Source organism: Schistocerca cancellata, chromosome 8 (genome assembly GCF_023864275.1).
Source record: "Schistocerca cancellata isolate TAMUIC-IGC-003103 chromosome 8, iqSchCanc2.1, whole genome shotgun sequence".
Taxonomy (NCBI): domain Eukaryota; kingdom Metazoa; phylum Arthropoda; class Insecta; order Orthoptera; family Acrididae; genus Schistocerca; species Schistocerca cancellata.
Genome location: NC_064633.1, coordinates 494454543 through 494479962, shown reverse-complemented (window position 1 = coordinate 494479962; position 25420 = coordinate 494454543). Strand labels below are relative to the sequence as shown.

The following is a 25420-nucleotide window of genomic DNA, read 5'->3' as shown; positions in this document are numbered from 1 at the left end:
CATTCTAATTACGCAAAATATCTTATATTACTTGTAGGTTTAGTGAAAACCACTTGTGAGCATGTTAAATATCTCTGAACTTTTGCCACAAGAAGATATGATTCGGATGTGGCAGTTTGATAAAAAAAACGAGGCGGATTTTCCTGGTGTCGATTAATTCTTTCTTGAAGTCAGGCAGTGCAGGCCGACACCTTGTGTACAGCTCTGTAAGCTCTCGGTGCGACTGTTTTAAATAAATTACCAACCTTCATCTGAAACATTCCGTACCATAAAATTTTTAAACTGGTTTCTTTAATTTGGTTTCAGCAGATACATACTCTCTCAAGCTTAATTGCAACTGCTGTACTGTTCAGTATTTTTGTCCAAAAACACCTCAGCTTAAATGATTTATCATTTAATTTAGAAAATTCGTTCGGTCTTTGTCGTCTTCAGCAGATATATCGCAATACTCAGATAGCTGTAAAGTAAACGAACCTACGTACGTACAGAAACAAGTACACTTTTTTATTAAACACAATAGGAGAGATTACACTAAACAAATTACATACAATCTGTATCGCTTTAATGTAAAAAAAACTGAATTTAAAGTTGAATAGAATACCGCTCTATTTAATAACTTTCAGGCTCAAAAGTTTAGGAAAAGTTAAATACACATCTGATTTCGTGTGTGCCATTTATGAAATAAAATAAGCACCACTAAATTGAAAAGATCAAACACAAGCTCATTAACAAAATTGTTACGGAGAATTTGATGCAGTTAATTATCTTTAGGAATAGTATAGATGATATCGTCGAGGGCCTGGAATATGTCCGACTGGTATTTACCACCGATGGATTAACTGAAATTTTCTTCTAAGCCTTCTGGAACATTGCAGAAACGTTAACTTGTTTTTTGATTGAACTCTATTTTTAACAGTAATTATTGTTATGACGAGCAGATTCATAACTTCAGAAGCGTTGGCTACTCAGCATATTTTACAAAACTTTTTAAGGCTTCTGAAGCCTTATTTTAAGAGATGTGAGCTGTGGACATTTCTTTTTCGTCATTCTCATTTTCTGTTACCTGCTGTGAGATGAAAACTCTTCGCAATATCATATCTCAGTCAACTATTCTTCAACAGCTGAATTTCTGACAATGTCGATCCATTCGCCAATTTCTGCTGCTGAAAACGCACGCAGTTCATTAGTCGATACAGACTTTTCCACTCGTACAATTTTAGAGTAATCAGAATCGGCTGATCATCATTTAAATCACTTTCAATCTCGGGTTCTTCGGCCAGTTTAGGTTATAGTTTTCTCCGGGCCCTGTGCAAAGTTGTAGTTTTCATAGGTCCAAGTAACTGCACCCATGAAAATGGCGTCTTCAATGTTAAAACTGCACTTGAACACTCTGTATTCTGAGCTTGGCAGATTTTGCACAAACATTCCGCTGAACCAGCACTTTAAATTCTGCATGGCCCCTTGGTGCATACGAATAGGCCTCACAGTGGCAGGAAGATGTGTGCGAAAAGTATTACCTGAAACGAACTCCGATTCTGGAGGGTGAGTAGATCGGGCTTTTTTGATATCTGGAAGGAAATGGTAAAAGAACCAGTATTTGAACAACTCTGCTATCATCCAGGCATTAGTCTGTGCACTGTAAGTAAACGGCATGTGTGTGTCAATTTCTAGACGTCTAGGTTCTTGTGTTTCACAATCACAAACAATGGCAGTTTATGATCGCCTGAAGCATTTCCATAGACAAAGACAGTTATTCTGTATTTATTCTTTTTCAACTCCTTTGCGCTGAACCCGTCAGCTTCCGCTAGGGTAAAATTTCGCAAACACTGCCGTAATAGGCCAATCTCATCAGCACAGAACAAAAAATGTGGGAAAATTTCTGACGCGTGCCGAACTATCGGGTCTGCCGGGTTATCGTGTACCGGATTATCGCGGTCTTACTGCAGTTCTCGAAGATGTAGAATGAAAGGTGATGGATGCTGAAGGAACTCAATCGAGAAATGATACGGTAAGCATAGTAGCCGAGTTTTGGTATTTGGATAGCACAATAACTGGCAGTGGCCATAGTAAACAACAAGGAAAGGGCGGAAAATATAAATTTGTCAACACCGAATATAAGCGTGTTAAGAACTATTCATTGAAGTATTTGTCTGGAGTGCAGCCTTATGTAGACTATAAACGGTACAGGCAAGACGAGAATAGGGGCTTTTGAAGTGTGGTTGCTACAGAAGAGTGCTGAAGATAAGATTAAGCGAACGGATAACTAATTAAGAGGTACTGAATGGAATCTGGGTGAATAGAAATAGCAGTGATTAAGAAGTACGATACGATGGAATGTTCTTTTATGGATGCCCGAAGGATCATTGCATCGTAATCCTTAGTAAAAGAGGCACTGCGATTTTGTATTTATTCGCCAATACCAGGCCCTCGACTTTCAATACATGCCTTGGACGCGCATCCATGTCCAGAGGAACTTTTCATCGTAAATCGGAATAACACAGGCACTTAACATGAAAAGAAGATACAAAGGATAAAGCAAAGAGGCGCTAATTACCGGTTTCAAGATATTGTTCGATGCGTTTGCAAATGTATATTTACTCAAGAAAGTAAATGTACATGTTCTGAAATGTCTGGATGACACATTCCCTATTCTTTCAGTTATCAGGAGCGTAGAGAAATTACTACACTATCTTTGTCAAGAATTTCCATTATGAATTCTGCTTTCGTCATTAATAAACGCTACTGTCATTACTTGTTCCTACATTTTGTTACTGTATTTCGATGTTTTCGAAAAAGGGATAGTTTCTCATAACCTCACTTTCGCCGTTCAGTTGTAAAACCAGCTCTCACAACAGAAGCAACTTTGGCGCTAACACGTAGACGAAAATGACCACTCGACACAGACGGGACCCCGGACATGAATAAAACGCCACGGGCGCTGCAGTAGACTCACTTGTCCGAAGTAGTCAACTGACACAAGAAAGTTGATCTGTTCAGGGGCTGAATCGCAAACTTATGGTGGTCCTTTCGCGGAGGACGCTGAGTGCTAAAGTTTGTGATCGGCTCATGGAACATTGACTGCCGGTTGAAGCCCCGCCTCCGCCTCCTCCTCCTCCTCCTCCTCCTCCTCCTCCTCCTCCCCGCCCCCCAGCCCCTCACAGGGAGCCGGATTATAAACACGAACATGAAATGGTTTAATGTGTTGCACAAGTGACAAAGACGGTGGCGAGGCGCTAGAAGGACCAGGTACAGCATCTTCGATCATTTTCCTCGATGATACCAACAACAACCACTAAACACAACACCTGAATGAATTAACACTGTTTTCACAATGGCTGCTTTACTAATGCAGCGTATAATATTGCTACGTAGATAACAAGGTTGGCAACCATAGTCAGCATCCCGCAGCGGTCCGAAGTTCGTCGAGTATCACCGATCAGAAAAGGGACACCTCAAAATAGGCGATTAGTAGTGTAGTCCACAGTTATTACCTCGTTGCTTTTCATGGAGCCTAGAATTTTACATTTTCCTGTTCATTTCCACCAATAACCAAGGTTTCTTTATGATTCATTACAAAGTACCCTGATTACGGCAATTTCATCAGTTTTGTACCTTCACAAAATTGTTAGACACAAGCAACATTTTTTAACGTTGCTGTAAATGTTTAATTACAAGCACGTTACAGTTGCATCTGAATTAGCGCTTCCTTAGGAGGTACCATTAGCAAAAGTCTTTCAAAAATTTATGTTTAGTGACAGTAGACCTATGAGAATCGCGAAAATGCTAAGCTAAAGAAGTCATCAGCCGGAAGGTTGGTTTGAAGGTCTCCTTGTTTTACCGGGCGTAGTTTATTGAGATGGTATGCTCCTGCTTTTTATGACTTCTAAACTGACTTATTTAGTTAATTATAGAGGAACCTGAAGTGGACTCCAAGCCATGGGGCGATTTGTTATTTTTCACAATAACAAGTCACTGTCAGCTATCGAAGATGTGATTCGTGACAGTAATAACCCTTGTATCGATTTGGGCCCGAACCTCTGTCCTTTAGATTTGTAGTGTGGCACCACTGAGCCACAAAGCTACATCCGTGACGCGTGAGCTGAGATACCTCGTCGACGCCTTGTTTACGCAACGTACGACACGTTTAGGGAGAAAATAATGCTTCATTAGCAGCATTCCAACGCCGCTAAGAAGTCACAACTGATAAATTACAGTGCCCCGACAAGGTCGTTTTACAGGAGCGTGCCTTGTAACAAAGGAACGCGGCTGACAACCAAGTAAATACATATAATAAGAGAAGAGTCCTGTATTAGCATATATGACTTGTAGACTTACCATATGTTGATCCGCTGGCACCGAGGCGAGGTGCTGGGAGAAACCAGCAACACGTGTGATTACTTGGAGTACGCGTCAACAGATGTCGGTTTGAGTACTTTCAGATGCGATGCTTTTCTCCATACTATAAAATCCAACGGGAGTTCGTCGGCAGTACTGAATAGGCACAACAGTCGATCTGAGGTATCCTGACATATCCCAACAGTGTTGCCGTACTGCGTCTACGTACTGCCGGACGATGTCCCGAGGAGACACTGGCGGATATGCTGTCACCGAAGGCTGCCTGATGCGTGCGCAGGTATCGAATACTTGTATGATTTCATTGCAGATCTTCTAGACGCTGACTCGGGTCTAGGTGACATACGACTTGGCAAATCTGGGCGGCGCCCGATAATAACATCAGAATAACTATGTAAATACACTAACGTTTCAGCAACTACAAGTAAAAACCTACAGCTTTCTGCCGAATTAGTCACGAATTCAGCTATGTTTTAAGATGCACGAACTCGAGACATATATGCAATTGGAGACTGTACTAGAGCCGGACGCATTGAAACGGCTATTTATTTTTTAGACATGTCGTGTTAAAGAAGACATCCTGATGCTTAAGATGCGGCTTTGCCCCTACGCCGGTACGAACTCACTCTCGGATCACGAAGCTGTTGAGAGACACTCTTGTATGGGCTCAACAAGTCCACTAGCTCTGTTGCTTCCTAGCGTCAATTCCGCCACTGCGTTAGTCTAATAAGGTAAGTAAGGCACACCGAGGAACAAGAGTATTTTAACGACGCAACTTTTGGTGTCGTCCACCCACCCGCACAAGACAGTCCAGGAAACGAAACGTGGGTGCAGCTGCGTAAAGCCGAGAGGTGAGGCAGTGGTTTTGAAAGCGTGACTGCCCGGCCGGGGGCGCTGAATGGCTTCCTTTGCAGATGGCGGCGGCGGCGGGCGGCGGCGTTGCCGCTTCGCCAGACGACGGCCAGACTGCGTCTCGGCCAGCGGCCAGCAGAGGGTCCGTTACTGCAGGCCGCGCCGCCAGCCGCCTCCCAGCTCGCCAACGGCATACACGGCACATTTGGCGCAACAGACTGTCCGGCGCTCACTGCTACTGCAGTGTGTATGCAAGATGGTCCAAACCATCACGAGTCAAGATTATACAGACGCTAGAAGCTCCTGAACTATATTGAGATGACAACCACTTTCATTTCAAAACCACGGTCATGACGTCGGTATTGATTATGGCATTCACTTTTTTTTTTTTTCAAGAAGAATATAATAATTCCAACCCCAAAGAAAACAGGGGTTGACAGATGTGAAAATTACCGAACTTTCAGTTTAATAAGTCACGGCTGCAAAATACTAATGCGAACTCTTTACAGACGAATGGAAAAACTAGTAGAAGCCGACCTCTGGGTAGATCAGTTTGGATTCCGTAGAAATACTGGAACACGTGAGGCAATACTGACCCTAAGACTTATCTTAGAAGCTAGATTAAGGAAAGGCAAGCATACATTTCTAGCATTTGTAGACTTAGAGAAAGCTTTTGACAATGTTGACTGGAATACTCTTTCAAATTCTAAAGGTGGCAGGGGTAAAATACAGGGCGCGAAAGGGTATTTACAATTTGTACAGAAACCAGATAGCAATTATAAGAGTCGAGGGGCACGAAAGGGAAGCAGTGGTTGGGAAGGGAGTGAGACAGGGTTGTAGCCTCTCCCCGATGTTATTCAATCTGTAAATTGAGCAAGGGAAACAAAAGAAAAATTCGGAGTAGGTATTAAAATCCATGGAGAAGAAATAAAAACTTTGAGGTTCACCGATGACATTGTAATTCTGTCAGAGAAAGCAAAGGACCTGGAAGAGCAGCTGAACGGAATGGATAATGTCTTGAAAGGAGGATATAAGATGAACATCAACAAAAGCAAAACGAGGATAATGGAATGTAGTCGAATTAAGTCAGGTGATGCTGAGGGAATTAGATTAGGAAATGAGACACTGAAAGTAGAAGATGAGTTTTGCTATTTTGGGAACAAAATAACTGATGATAGTCGAAGTACAGAGGATATAAAATGTAGACTGGCAATGGCAAGGAAAGCGTTTCTGAAGAAGAGAAATTTGTTAAAATCGAGTATAGATTTAAGTGTCAGGAAGTCGTTTCTGAAAGTATTTGTATGGAGTGTAGCCATGTATGGAAGTGAAACATGGACGATAAATAGTTTGGACAAGAAGAGAACAGAAGCTTTCGAAATGTGGTGCTACAGAAGAATGCTGAAGATTAGATGGGTAGATCACATAACTAATGAGGAGGTATTGAATAGGATTGGGGAGAAGTTTGTGGTACAACTTGACTAGAAGAAGGGATCGGTTGGTAGAACATGTTCTGAAGCATTAAGGGATCACCAATTTAGTATTGGAGGGCAGCGTGGAGGATAGAAATCATAGAGGGAGACCAAGAGATGAATACACTAAGCAGATTCAGAAGGATGTAGGTTGCAGTAGGTACTGGTAGATGAAGAAGCTTGCACAGGATAGAGTAGCATGGAGAGCTGCATCAAACCAGTCTCAGGACTGAAGACCACCACCACCACCACAACAACAACAACATCATTCACTTTTTAAATTGTTGAACTTTTTTGTGACGTATACCTGTTATTTATTTCACAGACAGGTCTGTGGTATAGTGCAGAAACGTTAGCTTTACTTAAAGCACTGATAGGGTGGTTACGCTTCTGTACATTTATGTGGAAAATACACCTACTGCATATCTAGGCGAATACATGGTAGTACAGAACTAAGATGCCACAACAATATACCTCTATATCTTTGAAGCAACTCTTGCCATATGGCCAGAAATTTTGTGAAAGCAAACATCTTTGGACTGTGAGACTTATTTTAGTTTTGTAAGACTGGAAGACGCATTGTGAAAAAATTTGGAAATTTGTGGTAAAGTTTTACGGGACCAAACTGCTGAGATCATCGGTCTCTAAGCTTACGCACTACTTCAGCTAACTTAAACTAACTTACGCTAAGGACAACACACACACACACACACACACACACACACACACACACACACACACACCCTCCGACGGGGTGCCCCGCGCGGACCGTGACAAGGCGCCTGAGACAGCGCGTCTCACCCGTTGTGCCATACAGGTGGAGTTCGTTATAGCGGCGTATAACAAATACGATCGCACAGGTAAGCAGTAAATACATCTTATACCTACATATCGAAAAGCATATAAATCCTTTCAATGCTTTAAATAATGCTAACATTCTTCCACCACAACAATACGACACATGTGTATACAAAGAAACTGTTACACATGAAAGTACCATACCCCACCCAATGGTGATGGCATTAATATCGAAAAGCTTAGTGGTGGTCAAATAGATATAAAAGGTACCACAAGCTTAGCCAATTTACTTTGCGCTCCTTGAAGTGGAAGTCCGTTCTATTGGCCGCAGTATTTTATATTGTCATGCTGTAATTCTTTTGAAAGTTCGTGTTTGGTTTTGAAACGTATGCGTGTAGTGACTTTCTTTCCGAATCCTGCCTGACGTGTATTCAGTGTGTAAATGCATGTATCGAATCCATAAGATTACGAATATGGTTAGTTTTTTTGGATTCCAGATTTGACCCCTTTAAGTTTATTTCAAATTCAAATGACTATGACCCACATGACACTTATAATTCAAATACAAGCTAATTACCAGTACTTCTAGAACACCTCTGATCTCTTCGTTTCTGAAAGTTGTGGAGTACACATATTACCGACAGATCTTTGTTTTTTATTGTATTCATATTTTATGCATAGAAAAAGATTTAGTAAGACATCTGAAGAAATCCAACTGAATTTAGCAAATCTTTTCTCTGTTAGTTAGCGTTACGGAACTGATGCCTAGGACTCTTATTGTTACTGCTGAGAGACGAAGTCTATTGAGTCTTCGGTCGCTATAATCATAGTTACATTTATTACTATAATTGCTGTACATTATCAGTTGGATGCTATTTCTTCGTTTCTTAACACAATCTCTAGTTATCCTACATCATATCCCTTTCCTCTGACGATATAAAAGATGTAAGATGATTTTTCATTACTCTCTTGGCCCACGAATCATAGTTAAAGGTGATACGATGTATTAACTCTACAAATGTACTCCTAGGTTCACTTTGACACTGTACGTTTTGTTTCTTAATAGAACATGCAAGAAAACGAATACAGTACTGAATGAAGTCTAGTAGAGGACGTTGGTACCAATCGCGGATCTTCGAGGTTGGGAGCATATTTTCCAACCCCTCTACAAAAAAAAAAGTAAAATCACTGCACTAACCGCTGTTGCAAACAAAATATTATGATTATATTAAAACATTTTATACGTTTTATTCTTATTACAAATAAAATCAGGGACACAGTAATGCGGTTGCGGCGCTAATTTGTATTTGTGACCGGGGGGTGGGAATGAAAGAGATGTGAAGAGAAAAGGAGATGGATAGAAAAGGGGGAGGGAGGAGGGGAGGGGAGGGGTGGAGAAGGGTGGGGAGGGGAGGGAGAGAGAGAGAGAGAGAGAGAGAGAGAGAGAGAGAGAGAGACTGTAAAAGACTGTGACCCCCAGAATCGAACAATGGACCTGCGCCTGGGTCTTGTGTTTCTGTTAATATCATAGCAACACCTACTGCAGATGCTTTTGACCCTAGTGTGTATATTCTGCACCATCCCAGCAACATTGTTTGATGTGTTTCGCTGTGAATACGGTGTGTGTAAATTACGTTTTAAAAACTGACAATAGTGTACAGGCACCATTAGTACACGAACTCGGAAGTGAAAGTGGGTTAAATGATTTTCTTATTGAAACCGGCTCAGAGATTGTGCCACTGCAGAAGCTGTTGATTACTGGAAGCGAGGTCTCTCGAGGAATCTTCAAACATTCAGACAGAAAGCACGGATGAGTGTGTAGTCTAAGAAAACAATTATCATCATCGAACAACAAAACACCAGGACGGAATGTCCGAAAAGCCGAACGGATGCACGGGAGAGATTTCGCGATATGCGGTATGCTAATTATAAAAAACAATAATCATTGCCGCAGACAGAAACTTGCCATAAACTGGGCGTTCAAACCGAAAAAAGCTTGGCAGGGCTGTCTACAAACGATTGCTCGCACAGTTGACTCTGACGAGATGATGTTGGAGAAAATTTATCACCAAGCGTTACTCAACGTGCATGAGAAACACACACTTCGATGAATATTGGTTTTTTGAGCACTGGTGGGCCTGCAGTTGCACCTCCTCATATTTAGGGTATTCCGAATTTGCTTTACGTGATCTTAATCTACAAAATAATGATGCACACTGAAAGCTGCAAGGCAACTCATCCACGTCTCAATCACCTTCGACCGCCTGTTAACACATCAAAACCAAAGCACTGACATCAAGACAGAACTCTCCTTCGGAAACCTACAAGTACAACGTCGTTCAATTCCTCAAACACTGATGACAACTATTCTAGCTCTCGGATGGAGAATACGTCGAACCCGTATGCATGCTCTTCTGAGGATAGCCGATGTTCGCCGAAAGAGAATTTGCAGATTAATCACAGGCTGATTGTAACCAACCCAGCACACGAGCTACATTCCCTTCCACGTATAGGTACATTTGAAATACGATGTGTGATTGCTACGTTTGCAGGTACGTGTATACTCGCCTCACTTGCTGATCCACGAAAATTGACCTCAATCACCTCAGCTAAAGTCCGCGAATAGTTTACAATACTATCAAACACCACTTAATAAAGATGAAGAGATAATCATGCAGAATCATAAACCTCGCAATTTTCCAACTATTCAGAATGTACAGACATTGAAAAAAGACTGTCAGGTCATTAAGAATCTTAGGCTATATGGAGATTGCTGTAAAAGCTGCGAATAGACACCGCGACATCCTGAAGAAGTGAAGAATCCTGGATTTTGGGCGATTCAGCTACAGATTCCACACTATCTTTCATTTCTCAACTCGCCTGTCTCAAGAAAAGATACTGTTGCTATTAATAGATCAAGAGACGTCAAATACTAATAAAACAAGACACTTGTTAAAATTGATATTTTCTTCAAGCGGTGATTCTTACATCGTTGAAGAGAACATTTTTGTTACCGAGTACTTTTAGAATATGTACAGTCATCCAAGAACCATTGCACTGTACACAATTTTCAGAATTATATTTTTCTCTTTCTCTTGGTTAAAACGAATAGTTGGCTGCCAAGTGTATTTGTCGTTTCACCCGTCTTTGTAAAAGATAACTTAACATTATCTATTTACAATTTAGTATGTAATACATTATGATTTACATTTTGTCATGAAACAAGACAGAAGTCCTATTTGTATCATATGCGACGTCGTCGTCGAAGTCGTGGTAGTAGTCGTAGTAGTAGTAGTAGTAGTAGTAGTAGTACATCTCTTTTTACAGGATATAGGACATGTCAAAGTATTTACTAGTTTAGACCAGTTTAAAATAAGCTAATTCATATACACATACATTTACAGACTTCTAGTTAGAAACAATCATTACATTTACTCATGGTATACAATACTTTTTTTTTTACAAATAACTTATTAAATAATGTAATGCCATAATGTTCACGCATATCTCACTATCAGTCACTGCACATACTATACACACATTGTTTGATAACACTTCACTCATTACAACCACAAACACACACACACACACACACACACACACACACACACACACACACGGCCATTTTCCATTTTCTGTACCACAACTTCCCATTTGCTATCCTGAAAAGCTGAGTCAGCATCCCTCTATAATGTGTGAGATGTTGAGCTCAGGAAGAGGTGTTAGTATTGTGCAATGCATAGCTTGGGGTAAGTTTTTCTATAAAATGAAAAAAAAGAAGAAAAAAGTTAGTTTGAAGGTGTTATGTGGTATGTTGGATGTTTTATAATCATCATCATTATTATTATTTATTTGTATAACTTTTTTTTACCAAACCCCTACTCTGTTTTAGTACTGCATAACAGGTACTTTTAGCTGCCTTTTTAAATAAGTGTATTTTTGCAATTCATTTTATCTCTTTTGGTAATTTATAGTACAGTTTTAATCCTTGGTAGAAAATGCTGTTTTGAGTTTTATGTTTATTTTTTCTTGGCAAATGTAAGTTGAGTCTAGCACTTGTTCCATGGTAATGGACACAACTGTTTGTGCAGTAATTGCCACTTTTTGATCTGTACAACTGACTGCTAAATGTATTCACACAGAGCAGTTAAAATCCCCAGTGTTTTGAACAGATCTTTACAATGAGCTCGACTACCATTATTGATGGTTCTCATGGCTCTTTTTTGTAGTTTGAAAACTGTGTTCATATTTTGTACATTTGCTCCCCAAAAAAGAATGCCATAGCTAAGAACTGAGTGTACATATGAATAGTATGCAACTAAGACAGTGCATGTTACACACTGATGACAGGATTCTAAGGGCATAACATGCTGATGACATTCTGTTTACAAGTACGTTTGTGTATTCACACCACTTCAACTGAGAATCAATACTCATTCATTCCTAGAAATTTGTAACTGTATCTGCTGAAACGGCTTTGCCTGAAACCAATAAAGAAACCGATTTAACGGCCAAAATAACTACTTATATTTTTTGATGAGTATACGATGGGAAAAGAACTGCAGCACGTCCATGTTACTTTTTTAAAAAATTAATGATGCGGCTATTAAGGAGGGAAAAATTGTCGGGCTCGCACTTAACTGTGGGTGTCGGCTTTGAAGCTCGTGCTGCCCAGCGGCGAGTTAAATTGCAATTTTTCGCGACGCTAAGCGTGAATGTTCACAAGCGAATTAGCCGTGGCTCCCCCAACACGAGCGCATATTGCCCGGATTCCTCCCTTAGCAAATTTTCCCATCTCCGTCCATAATGATCGAACTTCCTTAGTGTACGTGGCAGACGGAAACACGTTAAAACCACGGGAGAATAGAAAATTGTGATTTGACCTCTTGTCGACACGAGGTCGTTAGAGTTGGGTCTCGAGCTCCGACTGAGCAAGGTTGGGGAAGGAAATCACCCGTGTCGCTTTAAAGAAACCACCCAGGTGTTCGTCTTCACCCATATAGAGAAATCCTAAATCTCGATGGCTGCACGGAAATTTGAACACCGCGCCCCGAATTCGAATCAGCATCTTAACAAGTATTCCGCCTTGCTCATTTAGGTTCAAACTAGTCTGGCTTCTTGTAGCCTCTGCGTGGAACATGCCAACGTTTTTAATTTCCTAAATACCCTAACGCCTCATGGAAGTGTTGTGTTGCCGTACCTACTGTTGCTATTCAGGCACGGATCCAGGGTTCGGTTGTCAGAGGATATGGGGGCGGGGGTGGGGGTGGGGGTGGTGGTGAGGGCTAGGGAAGTTTTTTTATTACTCGGACGTGCCGTTTATTAATCCACCCCCTCCCCTCCCTCCCCCCTTACACACACACTCTTAGCACACACCAGCTGCTCAACGTTTTAAAAAGGACAATAAAATTTAATATCATAATAATAATAATGATAATTTGTTTAAATCAGTATGCAATTAATTCAAGAGCTATAACAGCAACAATCACAACATTGACTGTGTCATAATTTAATAAGATATAAAATCGAAGAGTGCACTCACAATCATTAGTATTTCACTAATGAACACATTTATGAACCCAAGTCTACGGATTATGGCTATGAGGGGAATGCGGTTTCTCTCAACGGTTTTCCGACTACGTTTGGGAAATAAGGGTTCGGCAAAATACGTAAACACTACAAATACAACATGCTACCATGTCTAATACGGTGTAGGAACCCGTCTACATTCAAACAGCTTCCAGTCGTCTCTGAATGGGCGAACACAGCTCCTGTAAGGTTTTTCAAGGGAATCTTATACCCATTTGTTCTTCTTGAAAATAGTGGCAGGTTCTGGTTTCTATGATGGAGCCGCACAAGGATCACAAAAGAGTTAGTGACACTGGTGGTTACAGCAGAAGACAATTCATCCTTGTGTACAAAAAAGCAGTCCCGGACGATGCGTGCTGTGTGAACAGGAGGACTGTCGTCTCGCGGTCGCGTTCTCGCTTCCGGAGCACAGGGTCCCGGGTTCGATTCCCAGCGTGGTCAGGGATTTTCACCTGCCTCGAGATGACGGTGTTTGTGTTTTCATCATCATTCATGAAAGTGGCGAGACTGGGCTGAGCACAGGTCGGGAATTTGTACGAGCGCTGATAACCGCGCAGTTGAGCTCCCCACAAACCAAATCATCATCATCATCATCATCATCGTCATCGTCTCGGAACAAGGCATGCGTAAGATCAACGAAAGTGGTCAGTGACTTTGGTACTAATGACCAAGCAGAATTACCAAGGGGCGCATGGAACACCATGATAAGCCTGACCAAATCACCACCGAATCCCCGCCATGTTTCACTACTGAAAAGCAAAATCGGCCATAAGTTATAGACTGTGTGAAGTAAGTCATCCGACAAAATTACTTTCGTCCATAGCTCCAGAGGCCAGGTTTTATGGCTTCGGCACCATCTCTTCTTATTACAGGCATTTTCGTCAAGTATGAGTAGTTTTAGAATTTCATCTCGCCGTGCAATTTTCTGCTTATCGAGTTCCCTTCGTGTTCTCTAGGTGATGATACGGTTCGCGAGGGCGACTTTCAGTTCTGTGGGGACTTTTGTAGCTGTCTTCCTCTTATTTTTCGTCAGCCACGATCCTCTTCAATGACCGTCCCTCAAGATCACTTAACACACTTGTGTCCGCATTGTGAATTAGTGGATGATGATGATTTTCCGCTTTCCCTCTGTGTTGCATGAATGTTCGACACGGTGCCTCTTGAAACATCAAACGCTTCGGCTATTTTGGTTACAGAAGGCCCACCATGCGAGCACCAACAATCTGTCCACGTGCGAATCCACATAACCCCTACATAATACACTTACCACTAAACAGAACACTTTTCTGAGCACGACGGACACTTGCAACAAATGGAAGACATTGTGCAGTCGTTCGTGGCGAAATATTACACAATAGCGCAGTTTGCAGGATTGGCTAACATCTGCATTTCACTTTCAAGCACGCATTTCCATATTTTTGTAGAAACCTTGGAAGTTTTTTTTCTTAGCCTCTTCCCCTCCCATATTCACTTGCTCAGTTACAGCAGGTACGGCCACAATGTGAACGTGCGTCTTTTAACTGGCTGAAAAGTTAGCGGTCAGGCTGGAATCTCACTCACATGCGCATGCCGTTACACAAGCGAATGGAAACTTTCCCTGTTAATCACAGATAGAATGTTTTCTAGCCTACCTTTGCATTTTACAGACGCTTTAGTTCTCATGCTACTTGATTCTCCGGAATTTAGCTGTGAAATCTGGAAATCATTTACGTAAAAATACAAATCTTTGGCTCCGCGACTGTAGCTGTATTATAAATTAATCGCTCCAGTACCAGTCTCACAAATTTTTTAGGTTGGTTTGGATGTCCTTCCTAGGCGTAGACTCTCCAGTAGCATTACCACCACAGCTCGCGGCCTTTTTATTTCAGTCGAGGAATTTTGACCTGTAGCGGGGCGACATAACGATGTGTCCTCCGCCTTACAGCATCAAGAGTGTATGCAGCCAATTCTTAAATTACACTCTCTTGATACTACGTTTCAAACAGAATTTCAGCGGTCGGCGATTTCAAGTCCAACGCAACTACATACTCATATTCTGTTCAAAACTCGACGTCAGGTATCGCGAAAAATTCGTTGCCAACCGACCGCTACGTTATCCCCTGCAAAAAGGCGTTAATAGATGTTTCTGCCGAAGGGAACGTTGTTAGCGTAGTACCGTTTCCAGGCTATTAGTATTGGCTTTACCAGACGAGATAAACTACTGTTTCTTCAAGTATCTGATAAACTGTTCTGCCTGCGAAGAAAAAGGCTGTACCGGGAATTGAACCCAGATCAAAGAGTCAGAACCACATGCTACGAAGATAGACAGAACACTGACGCCATGCACACGGTAATGTGTGCAAATCGCAGCGGCTAATCATCATGGGACGGATTATTATCAAAGTCTTTGTTACGTGAGCCCAGAAAGGTCTTTCTGGAGATAATGAGATGGTGGCTTTTCAGTTTTGAGTTGTAATTTAATTCCAAAACCGATGTATTCTAAGGGAATTTTCACTCTGCAGCGGCGTGTTCGTTGATGTCAAACAGCCTGGCAAATTAAAACTGTGTGCCGAACCTTTGCCGGACAAGTGTTCAACCAAAGCACGACTCGCGACCCACCATCGCAGCTTCACTTCCGCCGATACCTCATCTCCTAATTTCCAAACAACACAGAAGTTCCTGCGAAACTTGCAGAACCAGCGCTTCTGGAAGAAAGGATGTTGTGGAGCCTGTGGGACGTTTTCAGAATGAAATTTTCACTCTGCAGCGGAGCGTGCGCTGATGTGAAACTTCTTAGCAGATTTAAACTGTGTGCCGAGACGGGACTCGAACTCGGGATCTTTACCTTTCGCTGGCAACTGAGCTTCCCAAGCACGACTCACGACCCGTCCTCACATATTACTTCCGATAGTACCTCATCTCCTACTTTCCAAACTTCATAGAGGTTTTTCTGCAAAACTTGCAGAACTAGCGCTGCTGGGAGAACGTTGTGTGTGCCGAGTTTTTGACGTCGTAGCGCGGAATAGCGCGTTGGGGAGTCTTTCCGAACGTGCAGAGGAATGTCTAGCATGTCAGACATTCTGAACGTTGAATAATGAAATGGCAGAACTCCATTTAGGTCACATACAAGCCACCTCCCTGCAGCACCGACTAGTGTGGCGTCAAGTTGGCATTCAGTTGAAGCCTACATATCCCTTTCTGAGCACTAGCAAATTGAGAATCTCTCGAAGACCTGTCGTTAATTGTGTGATTCGCTGTAATAAAATCACAAAAAACATTATATTCGATGTAAAACAATTATTGTAAACTGCGTATTATGACATCATGCCATTTGACGGCAACGGTACGTTGACGATGCGCATCAAAAATGCATTGTCCTTTGTAGAATCCGTTATAATTACCTTTCAGTTAGCTACGATTAAAGCTTTCAGGAGATGGTAACCCGCTAGGATTGGCTTTCAAACATTTGTGGTCGATTTAGAGCAGTGAGTGGCGTTATTGATTCGTAACGAGAAGTGTGATATGGTGGTGGTTCGCATCCAATTGCAACTATTTTTTTCTAACGTTCGCGTTTTTAATTGGTTCTGATACTTTCTTAGTTTAGTATAAGTATAGGCTATATATTCGACGTTATGTAATTATAAGTGCACTCTTTTTGAGGAGTGAGTTTGTTCGACTGGTTTCATCTACAGGATTTCTTGCACTACATACTTGTAGTGAGATGTTTTGCCCCTTTTTAAGTTTCGTAATTCACATTTTTTTTTTAAAATTCTACTAGTGAATAGGAACAGTCATCAAGTAAGAATGACCTTACGGTTTTATAAAACGTGAGAATGCTGAAATAATTTTTATTTTATGTGGAAAACTATTGCAAATTTGTATCGCAATTTTTGTAATGGAACTTTTATAAGCCGCTGTCCTTATAGACTGGAAATGTTACTTTCCTTTTCGTCTTAAGAACATATCCATAGATATTGAAGTTTTTATTTCTGTATACTAGAGACAGAACAAGGTGATTAGCATATGAACAATGGAGGAAATGAGAGCTTCAATAGATCTTATGTCGGAGTTTTACGAGCACCCACTTCGTAAACAGTGTGATTTACAAACTATAAACATTCCACAACTGCCGGTGGAGCAAGTTGCGATGCGTATACCACTCTGGGACACACGTACCGTACGCACAGATCGCACCGTTTCTGAGCGCTGAACAGCAATTAAGCACGCTCAACGTTGACATTCGAAAGCACGGTCCGTGTGCCGACGCCTTTATCTGCAGCCTGGAAGATGCTTCCAAAATGAAATTTTCACTCTGCAGCAGACTGTGCGCAGATGTGGAACTTCCTGGTAGATTAAAACTGCGGCACGGTTATCCTGGTCTCCTTTTTTCGTGTTTCGCAACGGATGATTCACACTGGACGTCAATCAACCGTCAGGGGAGGAACGGCAATGTGAAACAGTGGAGAGTTCATATTAGATTTCAGGTCCATACAACGTCTCATCGCTTTGCCTGTTTCTGTGAAAACGAGGTTACGGGAGATTGACTCTGTTACAGAAGTTGTCATACAGTTGCAGCATTGCGGAACTAACAATGATAGTAGGGTTTATCAATGCACAAACGAAAATTCATGAACGATGTCAAGACGAAGATAAATTTTCCACACTGCTGGGAGTAGGGAATATGTATTTGATTGGCGCATAAGTCCGTAGCGTTTTTGTTTTGCATGTTGGTATTCCGACTGCAATGGGTTTATTTATCGATTGTCATTTTTTATTCGTAGTTCACTGTTGCTATTTCAGCTTACATATTGTCATTTGGAGATAGTGAATGGAACTGTGGACGATAGAAACTGGAGTGCCAAGTGGAGAAAGCTGAACATATTCGAAATATTCCTCTCTCTGAGTTCAATAGAGGGGAGACAGGAGCGGAGACAGCCAGAAACACTTGCACCGTTTATGTGGATAACGCCATTGGACAGAGCGTGGCAACAAAATGGTTTTCTCGTTTTAACAAAGATAATTTTGAAGTGGCTCTCCACGTCCACGAAGGCCTTCGCCGTTTGATGATGAACATTCAAACGCATTAATCCACAATAACACACGTCATTGTAGTCAAGAATGTGATGAACTGTGATCATTCCACCATCGTGCGACATTCGCATGCGATGGGGACGGTTAAAAAATCGGTGTATGAGTACCGTATGCTCTAAGTCAGTATCACAAAATCAGTGGGAGGTCATATGCGCATGTCTGCTTACTCGTAATCAATTGGCTCGTGAACAACACCGACCATTCTTATCCTGTATCATTACTTGTGACAAGAAATGGTGTCTGTATGCTAACATAATGAAAAGAAACGAATGAGCGAGCCCAAGCAAAGCAGCAACTACCCGTACAAAGCCCTGCGCACATCCACAAAAGATGTCACGCACCTGGTGAGACAGCGACAGTGTGGTGTGCTGCGAATTGCTTCACCGAGGTGTAAGCACACTGTCAACAACTGAGACGTCTTGCAGACGCAATCAAAGAACAACGACTAGGAAGAGTGCGTGAAGTGATGCTACTGCACGATAACGTCTGTCCGTATTCTGCTAGGTTATCAAAAAACACAATACTGGAGCTGGGCTAGAAAGTCATTGCCCTCCTATCTTATTCACCTGATCTTGCGCCCTCAGATATTCACCTTTTCCCCTGTCTATCGAACAACGTTCGAAGGTGCTAAAGGATAAATTATTATTGATGACTAAAGTCTCCATTATGTGTATTTGCTTTATTTAAATCATATAGCTGCTGGGTTTATTAAACTTGCGGAAAAATGCTACGAACTCATACATCAACCTAATACCTGCAAAAAAATAGAAGTATAAAAAAAATGGTTCAAATGGCCCTAAGCACTATGGGACTTAACATCTGAGGTCATCAGTCCCCTAGAACTTACAACTACATAAACCTAACCTAAGGACATCACACACATCCGTGCCCGAGGCAGGATTTGAACCTGCGACCGTAGCAGCAGTGCGGTTCCGGACTGAAGCGCCAAGTACCGCTCGGCCACAGCGGCCGGTAAATCTAAGTATATTCAGAACGCAGTACGCAGCACCGTTTTACCTTATGCTTTGCGTCTAGTTTTCATTCCAACAGATAAAAAAGATAAAAACCTGTATTTTTCCCTAAAAAGCTGAGTATCTGCTCTGAAACATTTTCCATGTATCTGGTCTCTTGTGGAAAGAGAGAGAATGGAAACTAAAATCCGGGTCATCGTGGAACATTTGCACAGTGTCACGAAAGCAACGCAAAATAATGAGATAAACATTAGGACGCAAAAGCCTCGATATCGACTAGTATAGCACGAGTGAAAGCGTCGAAAATTGCTGAACTTCCGATGACGACACCGTTCTCCCTAAGAACGTCGACGACAAAACTTTCTTTCCGAGAAATCTTGATTCTGACAGGACGTTCGGTCGAGTTCTGCTCCATAGACAGGCTGCGTGAAGGCCGGGATTGTATATGTTGCACGTTCCGTTCCGTTAAGTGAAGTGTGAACTGACCTAAAATCTGCAAAACGTCGTAGTTTTACGGAAACATCAAGAGATTCGCAACCTGAGCTAGTATAAAGTCCACGGTCAGCAGCTTTTTCGTCGGACACACTGTGGAGGAGAGAAGACTAGACAAATGGATGATGCGGCCAGTAGAGGCAGAATGAAATGGAGAGTGTGTGCGCTCTAGCGCGCCTGTGTGCGGGCGCAGAGGCGGACGCAGCGGCAACACCGCCGCGCCGTCTACCTGGCCGCTGGAGGCTGGAACAGGTTCCGGCGGCCAGGTTCTCACGGCGGCAGCCAACGCCGCCACCGCCGCCGCCACAGCCCGCGGCGCCACGCCTTCCGCACTGTCGTCAACACGCACCGCACGCTGCCGCAAACCCAAACACCTTTCCAAACGTCTCGCACGGTCCCCCACCACTTACCACTTACTCAGTTACTCAGTTACTTGCAGTACAATTAATTCCATTAGTAATGGTTGCAAATTCTCCTTATTCATTACTGTATCCCCGGACTGGCAAATATAAAAAGTCAAAATGGTTCAAATGGCTCTAAGCACTATGGGACTTGCATCTGAGGTCATCAGTCCCCTACACTTAGGACTACTTAAACCAAACCAACCTAAGGAAATCATACACAGCCATGCCCGAGGCAGGATTCGAACCTGCGACCGTAGAAGACGCGCGGTTCCAGACTGTAGCGCCTAGAACCGCTCGGCCACTCCGGCCGGACGTGTTCTTCAATTATGTTCAACTTGTCAAAGCGTTTTTGAGTATCTTTAAACCAGTCTTTCTGAGTACCTTTGAACCATGATTTTTATTAATTATTAATATAATGAAAATTTTCAGTTAATCTATTTTCCTCCATTCTTTACACCTGTAAAAAGAAACTGACTGTGTCTCAGAGTTTGGAAATTTTTCGACAGAGTTCGTTGTTGCTACCACGACGAAGAAGAAACTTTTTACCACAACCAGGTGCACACGTCATAAATCAAACGTGAAAAGACGTCTGGTGCTGAAATCGGCACCGGTGTAGCTTTACATAAACAACATTATTAACAGTGGATATTTGCAGTTCCCCCCCCCCCCCCCTCTCAGTCTCTCTCTCTCTCTCTCTCTCTCTCTCTCTCTCTCTTTGTAAGAATTAGGCTGAAGTCTCTTCCAGTTCGCACATTTCCTTTCCCATTACCTTATCTGTAGTAAGGATAACAGCATAACTTGTATTTACTGTTTTATTCGTACGCAACCAGCTTAGGTGTTACAGAATTTTACATCAACTCTCTGTCTTCTTATGACTCAACCTTAAAAAGACTCCGGGAAAAAATCACTTTTTAAATTCTGAAGATTTCCGAGCACCGTTAAGTGTAACACATTTCCAACAATTAACAAGATTCACTGGCAGGTGGTGGCGTAGCATCTAAGATTCAGTCACAACTACAATCGCACCAAAAAGTATTGGCACAGTTACATTTTAGTGGTTGTAGGTTAAACGAAACATATATTTCAGAACAGAACCCATACATGTGACACCTTACATTACATAGTTTACAAATATGTCAAAATCACCTGTCCTTAAAGTAACATACAGTGTCATGAAAAAAAACATCGCTCTTCTGCACCCAAAAAAGTATTGGCACACGCATATGAATCGGACAGTGTGTTCGTTTTCTTCATTGATGTTCACCATCTAATAGCTAGTGTGCATCCCTTTAGCATCTATAACAGCACGTAAACGCCTAGGAATGCTTTGTATTAAATTCCGGGTGATATCAGGGGTAATTTTCGACCATTCCTCCAGGAGCACTTTCTCCAAGTCGTTTTTACCGGACGGACGCCTTTTTCTGACTTGTGTGTCAAGATGAGCCCACAGGTTCTCAATGGGGTTCAAATCAGGGCTCTGAGGTGGTGTTAGAACCCTTCTGGGGGCATTGTACAGTAACCACTCCCGGGTTTTCATGGCGGTATGTTTTGGGTCGTTGTCTTGCTGGAACTGAAACACCCCAGTAAGGCCCAATTTCTGTGCACTAGCGTGTAAATTACCTCGCAACACGTCAATGTATCTCATATGATCCATTGTGCCGTGAATTACAGCTAGATTTCCAACGCCGGAAGCCGCCATACAGCCCCAGACCATGATACCGCCCCCACCGTGTTTGACTGTGGGATGCATGTGTTTGATGTCGAGGTGCGTATTCGGCTTGCGCCAAATTTTCTTTCTTGCATCAAATCCGAACACATTGAACTTCGATTCGTCGCTAAATATCACAGTGTTCCAAAACTCCATCGGCTTGCTGATGTAGTCCTTGGCAAACTGCAGGCGTTTCTGCCGGTTAATTTCCGAAATGTATGGCTTCTTCCTGGGAGAACGTCCATGCATGTCAGCCTCATTCAACACATTTCGTATAGTCTGAACACTAACCGTCTTGTCGGACGTTGTCTGAACAATCTCAGCAATAGTTGCTGCACTTGTAGCAGGTTCCTTCCGAGCAAGTGCGATGATATGGCGACGCTCTCGGGTTGTAAGCACCTTTGGACGTCCAGGACGACACTTATTCACTGTTGTTCCAGTCTCTTTATATTTCTGAATGATGGCTCTTACCGTGGTGTAGCTCACAGACACCTCTGCTCCGATTTGTCGATAGCTTCTCCCTTGTGAATGGAGCAATACCACTCTCTCACGCAACGCCACTGAATGTTCCTTCTTCTTCGGCCCCATGCTGACCACTATCGCGCACTACAGCAACATACTGGCGACCGGGCCGTCAACAACACGCAGTGTCTAATGTGTCAGCAGATGGCGTTCCGGTACCTGAAAACCCAGCAATATACCGAGATGCCATGCTCTGTGCCAATACTTTTTGTGTGCAGAGGAGATACGTGTTTGCCCATAACACTGCATTTCTTTGTTAATGGTAGGCACTATGGGCAGAATTGTAATGTCTGGTATGTGAGGTAGCACGTACATGTACTGTGTACCGGAAAGTGCGGCGTTTGTAACCAGCAACGATAAATACGCACGTGTGCCAATACTTTTTGGTGCGATTGTATGTCTGGATTTTCTCAACCAGTAACTTGCTTGTGAATTCTATATTTACCATCAAAAAAGAAAAGTTGTTTACCATTCAAAAAAGAAAAGTTGTTTACCATATATTGAATTTTACGATGTTAATAAAATTAGCATTTTTGTTATTAATATCTAATCATATGAAAATGTGAGAATTCACAATAAATTAAAATCTGGTATAAATGTGTGAAACATCAAATAGAGAAGAGTACCTTTTTACTTTTAGAGATGGATGTGTGTTTTTGACGCATACAGTTTTATTATTTCGTGTGTCTGTATCTTATTTCAAAATATTTTCCTGCGATAAGTAATTAAAATTAAAATATTTTTATTTAGTTACTTATTAAATACGTTTAAAATGCTTAATTATCATTTCCGCGATTTAATATATATAGCATTACATTAAAGTAACATAATTTTGATACTAATGAGTTTCGAACCAGGGATTTCGTGATGAGACTAGCATTAAGCAACCCACAAATCTTGTCAATTGACTGAAATTTTTTGTACTCACAGTCTGTTGTTAGACTTAAGAGCGAGCGAAAAGTCATCACTCTCTTTACCCAACAACATAGAGCATAGTCCGGGTAATTTACGCTCCATTTTAAGCAAAAGCTAGTTTTACACGCTTCTCAATATCTGAACTGTGTCGTACAACGACATAATTTTGTAGTTAGCAGTAAGGAAGTTATAAATTAAAACGTTTCGCCTCTGACACTTAAGTTTTACTGCATGAACAGTGAAAATGTAGTAAGCGACAAACTTTTTTCCCTCTCATCACTTCGTGGGTGAGAGGGGGGGGGGGAGGGGGTCAGCGATAAAAAGTCTCGTAAAAGTTTGAAGGTATGTATTAAGTTCGTTTGTTCGTCGCTAAGTGCTCTCGCTCTCAAGTACTGGATGAATAAATTCCTGATATTTGCGCACCGTTGGTTACGCAGCCTCAAGACATACAGTTTCTAACGGTATTTGTCGTATTATTCTGTTGAGGCTTTAATATAAAATTATACCTCTTAATTAGTAGATTACGATAACATGTTAAATTTTTTAATTCGGCCGGTAAAAATATTGAAACTCTAATTTTCGTTGCCACTGGAAGCCGGTAGTGTGGTAACCCGCAAATGGTACCGTGTTTCGGGGCAGTAACTTGGTAATATATGAACTCCCCCCCCCCCCCCCCCTCCAGGTCTGCTCAGCCACGAAATGGAAACCACCTGAAAATTATTTATTTTTTTATTTGCGAGATTTAGTTACACCTTCCAGCTAGTTATCTACATTGTTCCCTCCGAATTTGACGTCCGTCGTAGTGTTGTAACAACTTCGTCGGAAAACGCAGCCGCCTGTGTTTCCGCTAGTTCTCCGTTTCGTCTGCAGCTATGCCAAAATGCTGCCCTCATGGCTAACTGTTCATGCGTGCAATATATGAAAACAGAGGGAACCAAGTCCGTTTGAGTGATGGGTGAGTAAACACTTGCCGGCCGGAGTAGCCGTGCGGTTCTAGGCGCTACAGTCTTGAACCGAGCGACCGCTACGGTCGCAGGTTCGAATCCTGCCTCGGGCATGGATGTGTGTGATGTCCTTAGGTTAGTTAGGTTTAATTAGTTCTAAGTTCTAGGCGACTGATGACCTCAGAAGTTAAGTCGCATAGTGCTCAGAGCCATAGTAAACACTTACCATCCAAAACGCTGCATGAGCGCCTTTTTTTTTTTTGCAGCTGCAGTGTGCGGCCGAGCACTGTCACGCAGGACGATACCTGACAACATTCCTCTTGGCTTGTTCTAAATTGCCCTCCGTAAACGATTTCCTCAAATCGTCTGGTCCACTCACTGAACAAGATCATCGGTTGACACTCGCTTCCTTCCCTCACCCACATACATCACGAACATCTGTACGTCTTGCTCGAAGTTCCACGTAACATTTATGTTATGTGGGCTGCATGAAATCAGGAAGAGTCCCTCAGCAGGAAGAAACCGAATGACAAGGTGCGCTTCTCACTTCGCTGGAGGTAACATTATGCTAGGGTTTTTTTTTAACTTGGTCACTGTGCGCTCACAACTGAAAAGGGCGACGTGACACCATCGCTGCTGGAGACACAAATCTGCGCGAAGATTCCTCGGAATTCCGCTGTACTTATAATTTCTCGATCGTTGAGGCCTTGGGAACTGACCTTAGAATGTAGGTATAAAGAAAACCGAAGAGGATCAGCCCGTGTTGTTTGCAGTGAACAGACATGTAACGACTCAATTACATGTGTCGGCTTCTTGCCTTGATCCGCAGCTGCGAGACGCTCGGGACACAGCAGTTTACCGCGGGCGTCGTGCTGCCTCACCGCGGCACGCGCACAAATCACTGACTCGACTCACAACAAAGCTCCCCCTGCCAGACAGGCGCACTCCGCCAGCCCACCCCTCAGCCGCGCTTTGTTCTGCATACTATTCCTTTACACGGCACACGCCTGGCTCTAGCTATCTGGAGCTGTAGCCACCGAATTGTTCAGAACTATACACGGCGCGTACGAAATAAGAATTTATCAGTTACTAATGCGGTGTCTACTATACTTCCACACGTGCGGATTTCTACGGGAAGTCTGTATTATAATGACGACGTAGCGTACCGTAGCCACTGGGGTTAACTTAGTCCAGTGTGGTCGTAATGGAACTTCCGCTACTTGAGAAGGTGAGTGATCGTAGAACAATGAAACTTTGTGGAAACATTTGTAAGGACACGCGGAAAAGAAATTACGGATAAACCACTGAAAGAGACACATTTTAATTTTCACAT

General features: G+C 42.3%; 1 protein-coding gene across 10 annotated transcripts in view; it reads right to left on the bottom strand.

Moving 5' to 3' along the window:
• LOC126095759 (transcriptional enhancer factor TEF-1) overlaps positions 1 to 25420 on the bottom strand; it is a 759916-nt gene that overhangs the window by 250573 nt on the left and 483923 nt on the right. The window contains exon 1 of one of the 10 annotated variants that reach the window (XM_049910559.1): positions 4336 to 5242. The exons of the other annotated variants lie outside the window; for them this stretch is intronic. The gene's annotated coding sequence lies outside the window, so the exon portion shown is untranslated. Of the gene's footprint in view, positions 1 to 4335; positions 5243 to 25420 lie in introns of those variants that run through there. 10 annotated transcript variants of the gene reach the window in all.